The sequence below is a fragment of the Heterodontus francisci genome, chromosome 14, assembly GCF_036365525.1.
Source record: "Heterodontus francisci isolate sHetFra1 chromosome 14, sHetFra1.hap1, whole genome shotgun sequence".
Taxonomy (NCBI): domain Eukaryota; kingdom Metazoa; phylum Chordata; class Chondrichthyes; order Heterodontiformes; family Heterodontidae; genus Heterodontus; species Heterodontus francisci.
In genome coordinates this window covers 41,920,351-41,935,762 of record NC_090384.1, presented here as the reverse complement: position 1 = coordinate 41,935,762, position 15,412 = coordinate 41,920,351, and the positions used below count along the sequence as shown (strand labels likewise).

At 44.1% G+C, this 15,412-nt stretch overlaps 1 protein-coding gene across 2 annotated transcripts in view; it reads right to left on the bottom strand.

Annotated features, from left to right (window-relative positions):
- ptprja (protein tyrosine phosphatase receptor type Ja) overlaps positions 1 to 15,412 on the bottom strand; it is a 192,527-nt gene that overhangs the window by 158,758 nt on the left and 18,357 nt on the right. The gene's annotated exons all lie outside the window — the stretch shown is intronic.

Here is a 15,412-nt window from a genome sequence, read left to right as displayed (position 1 = left end):
GCAAAATCCCTTTTATTAGCAGCTTCCTCCTGTTATCAGGCTGTAAACAAATTATCACAGTGCAGTCACATAGCTTCTGGTGAGAGTGAGGGTTACAGAAATGAATTATTCAAATAAGTGCAGATTCATTTTCATATTCTTTTGACCTTAGCAACTTTTCAATTTTGGAGCTTTCAGAAGTTAGTCTGTAATGCTGCTGAGACTGGTTAGGAGGTTCTCTCCAAATGTTAAATAATGATATGGTGCCACTTGTCAGTTAAAACAGCATGTACTGAACACTGTGTGCTAAGGGGAACAGCAGGGCACAAAGAACAGAACAGAATAGGAGAGCAAACAGCTTCGAGCAAAGCCTGTGAGACCAAGCTCAGGCAGATCTTAACCCGAAAGCTAGATCCTATGAGGTTAATAGCTGGAGCCTCGAGATCTGTCACTCACACTACCAAGGGCCATGGCAGGCCTTCATATGCAAATAGAATTTGAAGCATAAAATCTAACTTGTTCTAAACAGAATCCATATGACCACAAAGCAGCACTGCAAATGGCATTCAGGCAATTTAAAATAAGTTTTTTAATCAGCTCATTTGTGAAGTACAATGTAGCACCGAGTCAGTGCGTACACAAAACCATGTCAATCTCCAAGAAAATAAAGAGAAATATTCACACCGCAACAGGAAAAAAACAAAAATAAAAAAGGACAAATGAGGGGCACCGACAGGCACATCTCAAACGTGTCTAGATACTGCTTACAGAGTGCCATTGTCTCAGCTTAGGAATCTATTATCTCAGCCTGATAATGATATAATGGGAATGATAGAGGGGCAAAAGCAAAACTTAAAAAAAAATTATGCTGGTTAAATTTAAAACCACAAGTTGTTGCTGAAATACCAGAATTTAAAGTAGCTCAAGGCTTTATAAATGATCCATAAAATATTATAATCCAAGTTCCAATCACTATTACAATCTTAGTCAAACTTATTTCTGTGTTGGTAAATGTTGAGCTCAGTGAGGTGAGAGACATCATTACTGGGAATTTAAAATTTTAACTCGAGTGTGTGAGGAATATACACTCCCAGGTCAAGCACATTATAGGTTTGGTACAGAGTAAATATCTTTCACACAATTCTAACATTCTTCTGGCAGGTACAGCATGGGTTAAATACAGAGTAAAACTCCTCTACACTGTCCCATTAAACACTTACAGATCAGCTGCAGCAGTCATGAGGCACAGAGTATGTTTTAATCCTAGCCTCAAAAGCACCTTCCATTGCTCTAGCATACCATTATTTTGAAGCTACCTTGCTGCTGTAATGAGAATGACAATGAGTGCCAGAATATTCACAAGTTTGTGTTCTTGACACAAATTGTCAACTGGGAACCAAGTTCAGACTGCCCAAAATAATTTCATGCAGGACCCTTAGAGACAGGAGCTGTGGGGGTTGGTGGGGGCAGAAAAGAGAAACAGAAACTCTCGTCCCAGCTGTCTAGGTTGGGTCAAAGTGCCCAGAGGAGAAAGAACAATATCTAACTGTTGCACCACCCAGTCCCCAATGTCAGTGTAATTTGTGTGGCATGCGTCCAGCTGTATAAATGGATGAAATGTGCGAGAGACTTTGGTCTGCATTTAACTGCCACTGGTCTGAAATGAGAATTTGGATAGGATATGGTTCAGTACTGCAGGGAGCCTCCTTGTTCAGCAAAGTTCAGAACAACTTGATCTCAAGATAACTGATAAACCAATCCCCTCAGTGTTCTGTGTAACTTCTACAGAAACTGGAAAAAATGAGAATCCCAAATCAACAGGCCAATCAGGGTGGAAGTAATCCAAGTATGCTTGCTTGTCTTAAAAAAAAACTAGCAAAAAGTAATTTTAAGAATGTATTTGCCTTTTTGAATGAATGGATGCTGCAGCACCATCTACTGAAAAAAAACTTAGGAAGCTTAGGAGGAAATTGTTAAAGAGCACAGGGTTCTCTGCTGATAAGATCGAGCATCTGCATAAAGAATGGTTCTAAATACTGTACTTTGAAAGTCACGAAGTTCTGACATTCCAGACATTCAATCATCCAATAACTGCAGATCCCATCCAGTGCTGTCTCTTCCAGCATGTTCCAAAATAGAAGTTATTCAGTTAAAATGGATCCTGAACACAAAAGCTGCATTTCCAAAACAGCACAGCCCCATGGGAAAAACAAATACTACACCATTCCCTACTGAGTGGTGATGGATTCATGGAGAACTTATTAGAAAGGGGCATGCAACATCTCACAAAGCACTTAAAAATTGTTTTACATTCTCTTCCTCCACAGTCCGCACTCCCACACCAGTTTTCTTCCCTCCACTCCTAAAGGCATCAGGTTCTTATAGGTACAATTCCACTCGCATGAATCACCCTCCTGTACTTCATCTAAGTGTCCAACCTTCATGTGACCCCATCTGACTGGGGTGGGGTGGAGGGGACAGATTATGTAAGTTTACAGCTGAGCCTAATTCTATCCACAAACATCTACACAAATACTTGAATTTAGATAGAGCTTTTAACATAGTAAACCATCCAAAGGCATTTGACAGGAGCGTTATCAAACAATATCTGACACTGAATCATGTCAGGACATATTAGGGCAAATGACCAAAAGTATGGTCAAAGAGGTAGGTTTTAAGGGAGAGAGAGGTAGAGAGGCAGAGCGGTTCAGGGATGGAATTCCAAAGCTTAGGGCCAAGCCAGCTAAAGGCACGTCCGCCAATGGTGGAGTGACTAAAAATTGGGAATGCACAAAAAGGCACAATTGGAGTAACGCAGAGATCTGAGGGTTGTAAGACTGGATAAGATTACAGCGATAAGGGCAAGGCCACGTGGGAATCTAAAAATTAAGCTGTTAAGATTGGGAGCCAGTGTAGGGCAGCGAGTACAGGGTAATGGGGTGAGCGGGATATGGACAACAGAGTTTTTGATGAACACAAACTTAGAGTATGGTAGGCGGGAGAACAGCCAGGAGAGCATTGGAATAGTCCAGTCTAGAGGTAACGAAGACATGGATGAGGTTTTCAGCTGCAGATCAGCTGAGGCAGGGGCTACGCGGGGTAATGGGAAGGAGGAGGAAATAGGCAGTCATAATGAAAGCACAGATAAATGATGATATATGTCATCTCGGGTTCAAATATGTCAAATGGTCTGGTTCGAGCCCAGACAGTGGCAGGGAACAGAGTTTGTGGCATTGAGCGAAGGCGAGGGCTTTGGTCTTCCCAACATTTAGTTGGAGCAAATTTCTGTTCATCCAATACAGGACATCGTAAAAGCAGTATGACAAATTAGAGACTGTGGAGGGGTTGAAACAGATGATGATGAGATAGACCGGAGTGTTATTGGCGTGTATGTGGAATCTGATGTTGTATTTTCAATGCCACTGCCAAGGGGCGCATATAGATATGAAATAGGAGGGTATCTTGGCAGACATGAGAGTGAGTGGGAACAGAGGCCATTGCAGATACTTTGGCTAAGTCTGTATAGGTAAGAAAGGAACCAGGTGAAGGAAGTCCTACCCAGCTGCAGAATTGTAGAGATGTCTTGGAGGAGGATGATGGTGTGGCCAGCTGTGTCAAAGGCTGCATATAGGTTAAAATGGATAAGGAGGGATAGTTTACTGTGGTCACAGTCACATAGGACGTAATTTGTGACTCTGATAAAGGGCGTTTCAGTACTGTGGAAGGGGTGGAAACATGATTGGAAGGATTCAAACATGGAATAGCAGGAAAGATGGGCATGAATTTATGTTGGGAGGTGACAAATGTTCAAGGACTTGAGAGAAAAGGTAGGTAGGAGATGGGATAGTAATTTGAAAGGACAGAGGGGTCAAGGGTGTTTTTTTTGGAGAGGGGTGACGAAGTCAGATTTGAAGGGAAGGGGGCTAGTACCTGAGCAGCAGGAACCATTAACCAAATCAACTCACATGCGGGTCAAGAAGGGAAGTTGGGTGGTCAGCAGTATGGTGGGAATGGAGCAGGAGGTAGGTCTCGTGGACAAGATGAACTCAGAGGGCAAGAAGTGAGATAGGAGAGAAATTAGAGAAATATGCGAGTTCACAGCTAGGGCAGGGGGGACCTTAGGGGAACTTTGCCTAGTGGGCTAGAGGGAGGGAAGCAGCAGAAGCAGCTCAATAGGTGGTCTCAATCTTAGTGACAAAGAAGTCCATGAGTTCCTTGCACGTTTTAGACTGCAGGGTGGAAAAGGCAGGGAAGAATGGGTTAAGAAGACGGTTTGTAGTAAAGAGAATCTTTGCATTTCAGCGTGATCATGGAATCGTGAGCAGCTTTTGGAAGAAGACAGCAACATCCAATAGTGCTTTATAAGGCCCAGAATGGTTAAACCAGTTGTCCATCATAAACATTCAAGTCTGCATCCATTTGACACAACGGAGCAGAGATAAGGGCCATACCAGGGGAATGACCAAGGTTAGGGAGAGTATTGATTTTAATGGGGACTATGGCATCAAAAGGAGGAGGTGAGGATGTAATTGAACAAATGGTAGCTGCTGAATGAAGGGTCATAGGATAGACAGTTGGGACCTTGAAAGTGCAGTTGTAAGTGACTTGAGGGGAAATGTTTTTTCTATGGATGGACACTGAAGGAATTGGAGTTGGGAAAGGGAAGGGGGTTGCGAGTGAAGAGTGACATAAGAAATTAATCAGAGATGGCCTTAACTGTAATTGACATGATAGGATAGATCATGTGAGATGGTAAGGTCATGGCAGTGGACGTCAATATAGGTAGAAGAGTTTGTACAGAGGTAGAACTTAAGGAAGGATAGGAGGGCAGTGAACTCAGAGGACATGATGAGTTGAGATGGAGGTTGAAATCACCGAGGATGAGAAATCCCTCAGTGCAGAGACGGAGGGAGCAAAGGAGTGAAGATATCGCAGTGAGAAACTTGGTGTGATACTTGAGTGGGCAGTAGAGAAGGCAGTTTTAAAGAGGAATTGAGGTGATTGGAACAAGGAGACAATCAAAGGAGGTAAAATGTGTCAGAGGAGTGGAGGAGCAGTCCAAGGTGTGATTTGCTGATCAGAGCCACACTGCTGTGGTGGCAGTAGGCTTGTCCAAGTGAGAGTCAAACTTAGGTTGGTGGCAGGAGAGTAGGAACCTCGCGGGCTGCCGAAGGGTTGGGTAGGGCTTTAGAAGAGCATTGTACCCAAAGGGGGAGAAATGAAAGGAGGCATGAAGACAGAAGAGGAGAGTAAATGAAAATGAAGGAAAGAGTGGTAGAACAAAAAAGGGGAATTGGAGTGATGGGGTCAGGTCGGAGCAGTAACTAAAATGTACTCACAAATGGACATAGGGAAACACACGTTACATAGGCGTGGTTACTTAGCAAGACAAGGATCACAAAATCACAGAAATATTACAGCGCAGAAGGAGGCCATTCAGCCCATCATGTCTGCACTGGCTCTCTGAATGAGCAATTCTTCTAGTGCCATTCCCCCGCTTTCTCCCCGTAACCCTGCATATTCTTCCTTTTCAGATAACAGTTTAATTCCCTTTTGAAAGCGTCGATTGAACCTGCCTCCACCACACTCTAAGGCAGGTCCTAAACATTTGCTGCGTGAAAAGGTTTTTCCTCATGTCGCTTTTGCTTCTTTTGCCAAGCATTTTAAACTGTGCCCTCTCATTCTCAATCCTTTCACAAGTGGGAACAGTTTTTATGTCCTGGCAATAAATGGGGAATTGAGAGGAGATAATAGGACGAGTCCAAAATTCAAGTCAGAGGTCCTGTGGTGGGTTAAAGTTGACGTAGAGACGGTAGAGTCAGCTTGGAGCATCGATGAACCGATACCCAGGAACAGAGGCAGGTGTGGCGGGTGAGTGAGTCCAGAAACTATTTGAAGGGTAGGGCATCAGATAATGCACTGCTGGAGGTATTTCTGTGGAAATGAAAAGGCTGTAAGTGTTCAGATTCGATCACAGGGAAGAAAAATGGTGGCAAAGTAGAAGGTCACTACAGGATCTCAAAGCAGCAATGTATACAGCCCAGGAACTAAACTGTAGCACAATAAAGCTGAAAAACCTGTAGAAAATTAATATGCTCAGTAGATAACAACAGCAGTGGGTGGGGGCGGGGGGGGGGGGGAGGGGGGGGTTGGCTGTTGCCTAAAAATGTAAGCAACTTAATAGATCAGAGTCACAGCAGCTGAGTAATGTCCAGTAGAGAAGCGTAGTCTTAACATCCAGAGGATTTGAATGCCAAATCCAAGCAAAGTGCTGCTCAGCCAGGAGGCATCTTTCACATAGATGTACAAACAACCAGCAGGGAACACTATATTGTGACCAGGAGCAGCAGCCTTGCCTAATTTCTCCCCTCTACCCGAGGGTAGCTGTAGTACTGTTCCTCTACAAGTTCGCCAGCTGAGATCAGCTAACTCAGCACAGAACAAGGACCTTACTGCCTTGACCAACTGAGTCACTTAATTTTTTTATTGATAAATAATCCTCAAGAATGGATAGCTTGTCCATATTATCTTTGCTTTTATATCACACCTGTCTTTCAGATGAGACACTAAATCGCAGCCTCATCTGCCCTCTCAGGTGGATGCAAAAGATCCCATCAAACTATTCTGAAGAAAAGCAAGGGAGTTATCCCTGGTGTCCTGGCCAATATTTATCACTCAATCAACATAACAAAAACAGATTATTGGATCATCATCACATTGTTGTTTGTGGAAACTTGCTGTGCACAAATTAGCTGCCACATTTCCGACATTAGAGCTAGACCTTTAAGGAATGAAATTAGGAAACACTTCTACACACAAAGGCTGGTCGAAGTTTAGAACTCTTTTCTGCAAATGGCAATTGATGCTACATCAATTGTTAATTTTAAACCTAAGATTGATAGATTTTTGTTAACCAGAGGTATTAAAAGGATATGGGATAAAGGCAGGCATATGGTGTTATACCACAGATCAGCCATGATCTAACTGAATGGTGAAACAGGATCTAGCGGCTAAATGGCCTACTCCTGTTCCTTTGTTTCATCAACCTGTTTCCTTACTTTCCAATTAATTTCGGCAGTTCCCTTCTTATCTTGCCTTTTTCCTTACCTTAGACTCTTCATCTATTTTTCTGTTCATTGAATCTAACTAACTTCAGGTCATATTTTCCCCAATTGTTCTCCCAAGATCACATCAGTCCCACAAAATTTCTCATAACTACATTAAGCAATGAGACTTTCTTCACTGGATTAGAAAGACATTGGTCTAAGAAGTAACCCTGAATGCATTCTAAAAGGAAGTTCCCCACCTCGATGGTATGCATTACTTTTATTCCAGTATTATCCTGCCGTTCTTAAATTACTCTGAACTTTATGCAGATTTTCCCCATTAACTCACTTACACATAATTATATAATTTCCTAGCTATTTCTTAACTCTATCTATATGGATTCTGTCTTAACACAATCCCTCGGACATCATTACAGTTTAGCGCAGTGATACAGTCTTTTACTAACATTGCCACGAGCCCTCTTTATAACATTTTTAGTAGTGACAGTGAGAGAAACAGGAATATTAAGTTCCCTCACATGTCCAAACCTAAGCTGCATCTCCATTATCACCATTATATCATATCACTGCATAGTTATTAATGCTTCTCTGTCTTAAGGCAACAAGACTTTGTGACCCTTCATTCTGGTGCTTCACTTTAAATTTCATCTACACACAACTTGACACGAGTGTGTTCCCTGCACACGTCCAAATATGTATCTGGAGTGAAGCACAATTACGATACTGTACTGGCCATGGAAAATTGTGTACACAGAGCACTCTTCACTAGGGATAAGGCTTCTAACCATTTGAAAGAAGTTACTATTTGCATTTGGAATTCTTTCTTAAACTGAGACCCCAGATGACATGGTCTGCAGGAAACCATCCAATTAAAAAGAACGATGCACATCCAGAAATATTCATCAGATGACAGCAAGAATGGGTTTTAAAACCTCCGTATAAGGAGGGACATCAAATAAGGTAAGGAATTCTCGAGTTCTGATTCTTATACATCTCAAGTTCTGATTTTAACAGAGTGAGGATGCTGGTAAGAGGAAAAGTGTATGCAGGAGGGTGCACTTGGGAGTTTATGAAGGAAGAGATAAAAATTCAGCAGAGAACTGATCAGAGTAGCATTGTCAGGATTTACAAATAGTTCATGTGGAAAGAGTTCTTTGCCTTTAATTTACTGTTAAAAGTTTGACATATTTAATTGGCCAATGGCTTATCCGAATACATGCTGAACTTTGATCTCCCACAATAGTCCTGAGCATCTACTGTGCATTAGACTGTTTTCTTTATGTTAAGACATCAAAAAAGTTGGAAAACAAACACCTCGAATTTTGCATTTTGGGTGTTGGGGTGGAGGAAAAACACATAACCCGAAGCCTCGATGCCACTTTCTCTTCTCCCTCTCTCTCGACATCCTGCGCTTCTCAGCAGCAACCTGCTTTTTCTTGCAAGTGTTTTCCATTAATTTCTTGAAAGCATTTTTTTAGGGTCCAGTCCAACAGGCAACAGTAAGCTGCCCATGTGTAAGTCTGGAGTGTTGGTAGGCTCTTCAACCGATTTGGGGAGGGGAAGGGGGGCAGATATCATAGCTAAGCCTGATCCTGCCCTCAACCAAGTCCATACAGTTTCTACTACTGTCTAGGGGTACACCTAACTAATTGGGTGAGGTACTGGTACAAGGCTGACACTCCAGTGCAGTACTGATGGAGCGTTGCACTGTCAGAGATGCTGTCTTTCAGATGAGACGTTAAACCGAGGCCCCTCCTGCTTGCTCGGGTGGATGTAAAAGACCCCATGGCACTATTTTGAAGAGCAGCAGGGGAATAATCCCTAATATCCTGACAAATAATTATCCCTCAATCAACATCACAAAAACAGATTATCTGGTCATTCTCACATTGCTGTTTGTGGGAGCTTGCTGTGTGCAAACTGGCTGCTGTGTTTCCCGCACTACAACAGTGACTACACTTCCAAAAAAGTACTTCATTGGTCATAGAGCACTTTGGGACATCTGGTGTTCATGGAAGGCACTATATAAATGCAAGTCTTTCTTTCTTTATTTGTAGGCTGCCAGCACCTGTGGGACTACAAACTAGCAAGTTAATACATTCAGGAAAGGAGGGGAGGAAACTGAAAGCAAAATGAAAAGAAAAAAAAATTCCATCAGCAGGAACAAATTTGAAACACACCAACAGAAAAAAGCGCAAGCTAATGAGATCCACCCATCCTTTTCTTAACATATTTCTACAGAGATTAGAACTGGCCAGACTGTATTTAGGAGATTTTAGTTTTGCACCCAGCACTGTAGCAATAAGAGTTGTACCCTATACTTCCCCTTTTTACATTACTTAATCCCATGTGGCTCATTAAAGATTTCTAAAAATGTCACGCTTCGACCACTAACCTATAAATATCCCCAATTTCCCACTCAATATCAGGCAGACAGAATTTCTTCTGGTGCGCATTCTTACATTATACCGGTGAATACACTTCAAAAGTACTTCATTGACTGTAAAGCGCTTTGAGACGTCCGGTGGTTGTGAAAAGCCCTATATAAATGCAAGTCTTTTTTTATTTCTTAGTTTTCCACTGGTGGGCCAGCAGCATGTCAGAGACCCTCCACCGAAGTTGTCTCACCAAAATACTAGAGAAGCCTCAGAAAGACGACAGAGAAAACATTTTACATAAAAAACTCAGATCCATGAATGGGTCACAGACTATTATTCTACATATATATACCATCCGAGTAACTATTACCTGACTGTTATCTTTCAGGTGCCGGCAGACGTGCTGTGCATTTCCAGCATTTTCGGTTTTTATTTTATAAGCAGGTATGAAAGATCATTTTGTTCAACAGGACTGAGCATAGTTACATCTGGTCCTGGGGCAAACTAAACTGAGGTTTTTTTTTTGTAATTAGCTAAGTATCCAGTACATACTAAAATCAATCATATTTTACAGTCTCCAAATAAAGTACTAAGAAATAAAAAGAGACTTGCATTTATATAGGGCTTTTCACTACCACCAGACGTCTCAAAGCGCTATAGTCAAATGATGTGCTTCTGAAGTGTAGTCACTGTTGTAATGAAGGAATGTGCACCAGAAGAATTTTTGTCTGCCTGATATTGAGTACCGAAGTGATCTCCCCGCTCCATAGGAACACACCTGACTCCAACCGTACACAGGCCAGAGATCAACCAGCTAAAGTCATTGGTAAGCTTTCCGCTGCTTGTCCTGCCAAAAACATCCTATTGTTTGATTAACTTGTAAGATTATCTGAGGTCACCTGGGAAGACACCAGACGCTGATGGCAGGTCAATCTCTCCAGATTTTATTTGCAAGTCAGGCTGACTGGTAAATTATTAAGTGTCCTGGAGAACTGTGACCTGCTTGATTCAGTTAACAGATTGAGTGCCACAGAGTGTTGACTTTGTTCCTAACTTCAGTTGCCAGGCATGACACCTAGTAGGTACATTCACTCTGAAGAGACCCAAGTTTCCAGGAGTCAACCATACAACGTGAGGTAGACTGGTCAACATAAACCACAGATCCCTCTGTGGCCTAAGTAAAATACATCAATTAAGGAGATAAATCAAAGAATTGAAAGACCACCCATTGCGTGCTGCTTCCTCATTTATGAAGACAGACAGATATGAACCAACAACTTTGTGACAGGCAGCTCAGAGCCAATGTTACCTGATCCTATTATAACTGATTTACGTAACTTTATACTAAAAAGAAACTGAGCTTTCAGCCCTTCCTCTTGTTTGCTCTATGGCGATAATGAAAAAAGGACTAGATCCCAGGCTTTTGGCACAACCTCCAAGCATCTGTAACAGACTAAGATCGGGAGAAACTCTGCATTCTGGCTGCAGTAGGTGATGGAAGTAGCTGGAAAACACTTTCATGCAAAAAAAGTGAAAATGGTACAACAGGGCAAGAGTGTGCACTCCAAGGTTCTCTGACACAATACTGGACGCCTTGGGGCAGGAGGTGGACAGGAGAAGAGAGGTCCTCTATCCACAGCAGACACTGAAGGCAGTGGGAGCTGATAGCCACCACTGTCAATGCAAGCAGTGTAGCCTCAAGGACCTGAATGCAGTTCAGGAAGTGGTTTACTGATCTCACATGTGTGGTCAAGGTCATAGAGTCATAGAGAAATACAACACTGAAACAGGCCCTTCAACCACCCATTTATACTAATCCTACATTAAACCCATATTCCCTACCACATACCAACCTTCCCTTAATTCTCCTACCACCTACCTACACTAGGGACAATTTACCATGGCCAATTTACCTATCAACCTGAAAGTCTTTGGCTGTGGGAGGAAACCGGAGCACCCGGCGGAAACCGGAGCACCCGGCGGAAACCCACGCGGTCACAGGGACAACTTGCAAACTTCGCACAGACAGTACCCAGAGCTGAACCTGGGTCACTGGAGCCGTGAGGCTGCAGTGCTAACCACTGCGCCACTGTGCCGCCATATCAGTGAATGCACCTTCAAATGACATAACTTCACAAATTGACCACTAGCCTCACACATTGCTCCATTCACAACCCTGCCTTCACTCACCTACCAACATTCTCCATCAGGCACAATTCATTCTTCACATTCATAGTCTCACTTTACCCTCACACCCTTAGCATTGTTACAAACTGAGGTGAGAGTGACTGCCCTTGACATCAAGGCAGCATTTGACCGAGTATAGCATCAAGGAGCTCTAGCAAAACTGAAGTCAATGGGAATGAGGGGGAAAACTCTCCACTGGTTGGAGTCATACCTAGTGCAAAGGAAAATGGTTGTGGTTGTCGGAGGTCAATCATCTGAGCTCCAGGACATCACTGCAGGAGTTCCTCAGGGTAGTGTCCTAGGCCCAAACATCTTCAGCCGCTTCATCAATAACCTTCCTTCAATCATGTCAGAAGTGGGGATGGTCGCTGATGATTGCACAATGTTCAGCACCATTCACGACTCCTCAGATACTGATTCAGTCCATGTAGAAATGCAGCAGGACCTGGACAATATCCAGGCTTGGGCTGATAAGTGGCAAGTAACATTTCCGCCACATAAGTGCCGGGCAATGAACATCTCCAACAAGAGAGAATCTAACCATCTTCCCTTGACATTCAATGGCATTACCATCGCTGAATCCCCCACTATCAACATCCTAGGGGCTACCATTGACCAGAAACTGAACTGGAGTAGCCATATAAATACCGTGGCTACAAGAGCAGGTAAGAGGCTAGGAATCCTGCATCGAGTAACTCATCTCCTGATTCCCCAAAGCATGTCCACCATCTACAAAGCACAAGTCAGGAGTGTGATCGAATACTCTCCACTTGTCTGAAGGGCTGCAGCTCCAACAACACTCAAGAAGCTCGACACCATCCAAGTCAAAGCAGCCTGCTTGATCGGCACCCCATCCACAAACATTCACTCCCTCCACCACCGACGCACAGTGGCAGCAGTGTGTACCATCTACAAGATGCACTGCAGCAATGCACCAAGGCTCCTTCGACAGCACCTTCCAAACCCACGACCTCTACCAACTAGAAGGACAAGGGCAGCAAATGCATGGGAACACCACCACCTGCAAGTTCCCCTCCAACTCACACACCATCCTGACTTGGAACTATATCACTGTTCCTTCACTGTGGCTGGGCCAAAATCCTGGAACTCCCTTCCGAACAGCACTGTTGGTGTACCTACGTCACATGGACTGTAGCGGTTCAAGAAGGCAACTCACCACCATCTTCTCAAGGGCAATTAGCGATGGGCAACAAATGCTGGCCTAGCCAGTGACACCCACATCCCATGAATGAATTTTTAAAAAAAGGCCTCACACCCACATCTTACAGTTTGCACACACTGCCACCAGCTCAACTATGACAGGCACATCATCCAAACTCTGATCCACACTCACTGCCAAACTTCCTTCTCTTACAGGAAAAGGTGGCACATAACCGCAGACTGCAATATCTAACTAGTAGGAGAGAGACACGGCTACTTGCCCTCACCCTGATGGAGGAGACGGTGCTAGCCACCACTGGAATGGCCATGACTGAGGCGGTGGCCAGCAATGGAGCTGAAATCATTGAAGATGAAGGCATGTTCCCATCTAATCTACTTCATCACATCCCACTTCCCCTTCATCTCACAATCACTTCTGATTTACAAGCTGCAGATGGTGTAAGCGTGCACCGCCTGTTTTCCCCCCACCCCCTTCCCTCAACGCAAGCCTTTTCTTGTGCCTTTCTCCTTTTAGATACTCAAGAACTTTCTCTGGTCAGGCACTGGTGCAGGAGTGTGAAGTCCAAAAGGAACAAGTGACTGATGATGAAGAAACACCTTTACTCAATCTAACACTTGCAACTACCAGCTCAGATACTGGCATTGCATGTAGTTTACAGGGTAACACAGAAGCAAGGGCTGCACATGGTAAGTCACCAAGCACAAGTGGATTGGGGCCTGGGCAGGGAAGAGAAGGTTCCAAATATGGCAGCTCCTGGAGGGTGAGGGCGCACACGAGATCTGCTGCAGAGGACTTCCAAGGGGTGCCGCATAGAAAAAGGCTGATGGACAGGCACAATGAAATACTGGGTGCACTTACAGGCCTGCAGATAGCCTGCTGTCACTCAAGGAGCATGGTGTAATCTGGCACCAACTTTGCACATGGCTTTGCACCGAGCTTGGAGCCCATCCTTTCCAGGGTGGAAGTGGTGGCCAATTCCATGAGAACACTTGCAGACCCAACCACGATGCAGTGTCTGATGGCCAATGTCCAGCTTCTCTTGCAGCACACAAAAGGGAATGCACAAGTGCGATTAGTTGACTTTTGTTCATAATATTAGTGATTTGGAATGGATGTTTTGTCGTGGCTTTTATTTCAGTATTGTGGCCAAAAGTAATGTGTGGGACAGTTGTAGAACAGGGAATTGGGATTGTGTTCACTAGTAATGTAGTTGGATGAGGTGATCACAGATATCCCCGCTGGAAATGGGATGTGTTGGTTGCTTCTTCCCTTTCTCCTGCTCATCAGCTGTGCTGGTTATAAGAGCTGTGCCCTCACGATGGTGAGGTTGTGAAGGATAGAGCAGACCATGACTAATTGTAACACGTGCTCTGGGGAATACCTCAGGGTTCATCCAGGAAGCATTATTTGAGCATCCCAATGGTCTGCTTGATAATGGTTTGTGTGGAAGCACTACTCTCATTATATACATGCTGGACACATGTGGTTGGGTTACACACATGGAGTCAGATAGCCCTGGTCATCTAGCAGCCACCTTATCCTTCGATGTGGTTGCTCAAATACTGAGGAAATAGCGGATTTGTGTAGAATAATTGCATTATGACTGCTGCCAGCATCGCGAGAATTCACCTGCATGACGTGCTGAGCATGGCTTCACATCAACTGCACATTCAGGGAGTGGAACCATTTCACGGATATGGTACACCTCTGCATTTAGATGCGGTGCCCGCAAAGCCAGTTATGTGTAGTCGATCACACCCTGCACCATGGGGAAGCCCACTATCCTGGCAAAGCCACCTACACGCTCTGCCTGCTTCTCTCTGGTCATAGAGAATGTACTCTGCTTTCCTGGGATAAAGAGCACAAAGCTTGTCCACCATCTACAAAGCACAAGTCAGGAGTGTGATCAAATACTCTCCACTTGCCTGGATGGGTGCAGCTCCAATACTCAAGAAGCTCGACACCATCCAGGACAAGGCAGCCCGCTTGATTGGCACCCATCTACCACCTTCAACATTCACTCCCTTCACCACCAACGCACAGTGGCAGCAGTGTGTACCATCTACAAAATGCACTGCAGCAACTCACCAAGGCTCCTTCGACAGCACCTTCCGACTGTTGATCATGCGTTCTGCTCTGCGTAACTATGAGAGGGCATCAGCTGCACTGGCGAAGTCAAAAATGGCAGGGCCAGCATCAAACCAATGTTACACGCTGCCTTGACGTCACTATAGGCATACTTCCAGAGCACACTCCGAATGTCATCAAAATGGCCTCTGGCACAGACCTTGCCATAAGCGTGTACGCACAGCACAAATGCCACTTTGGCAGAAAAACAGCACCCATAGCGCTACAACTACAGGCACTACAGAACAGTATTTTGCAGTCTTGTTCTGAACAATTATTTCCCATCCGTAGTTGCCCAGAAAAGGCGATTGCGAGCCACCGCAATCCTTGTGGCATTAAGTGTTATTAGGCAGAAAATTCTTTTTACAACGGAGTAGTTTGCTGCGACACTTCACAGAACATTAAGAATCAACCATGTAAAACAGACCAGGTAAAAGTGATAGGGTCCATTCCCTGAAAGGAACGGGGGTACAAATTCACAAAATGGTGCA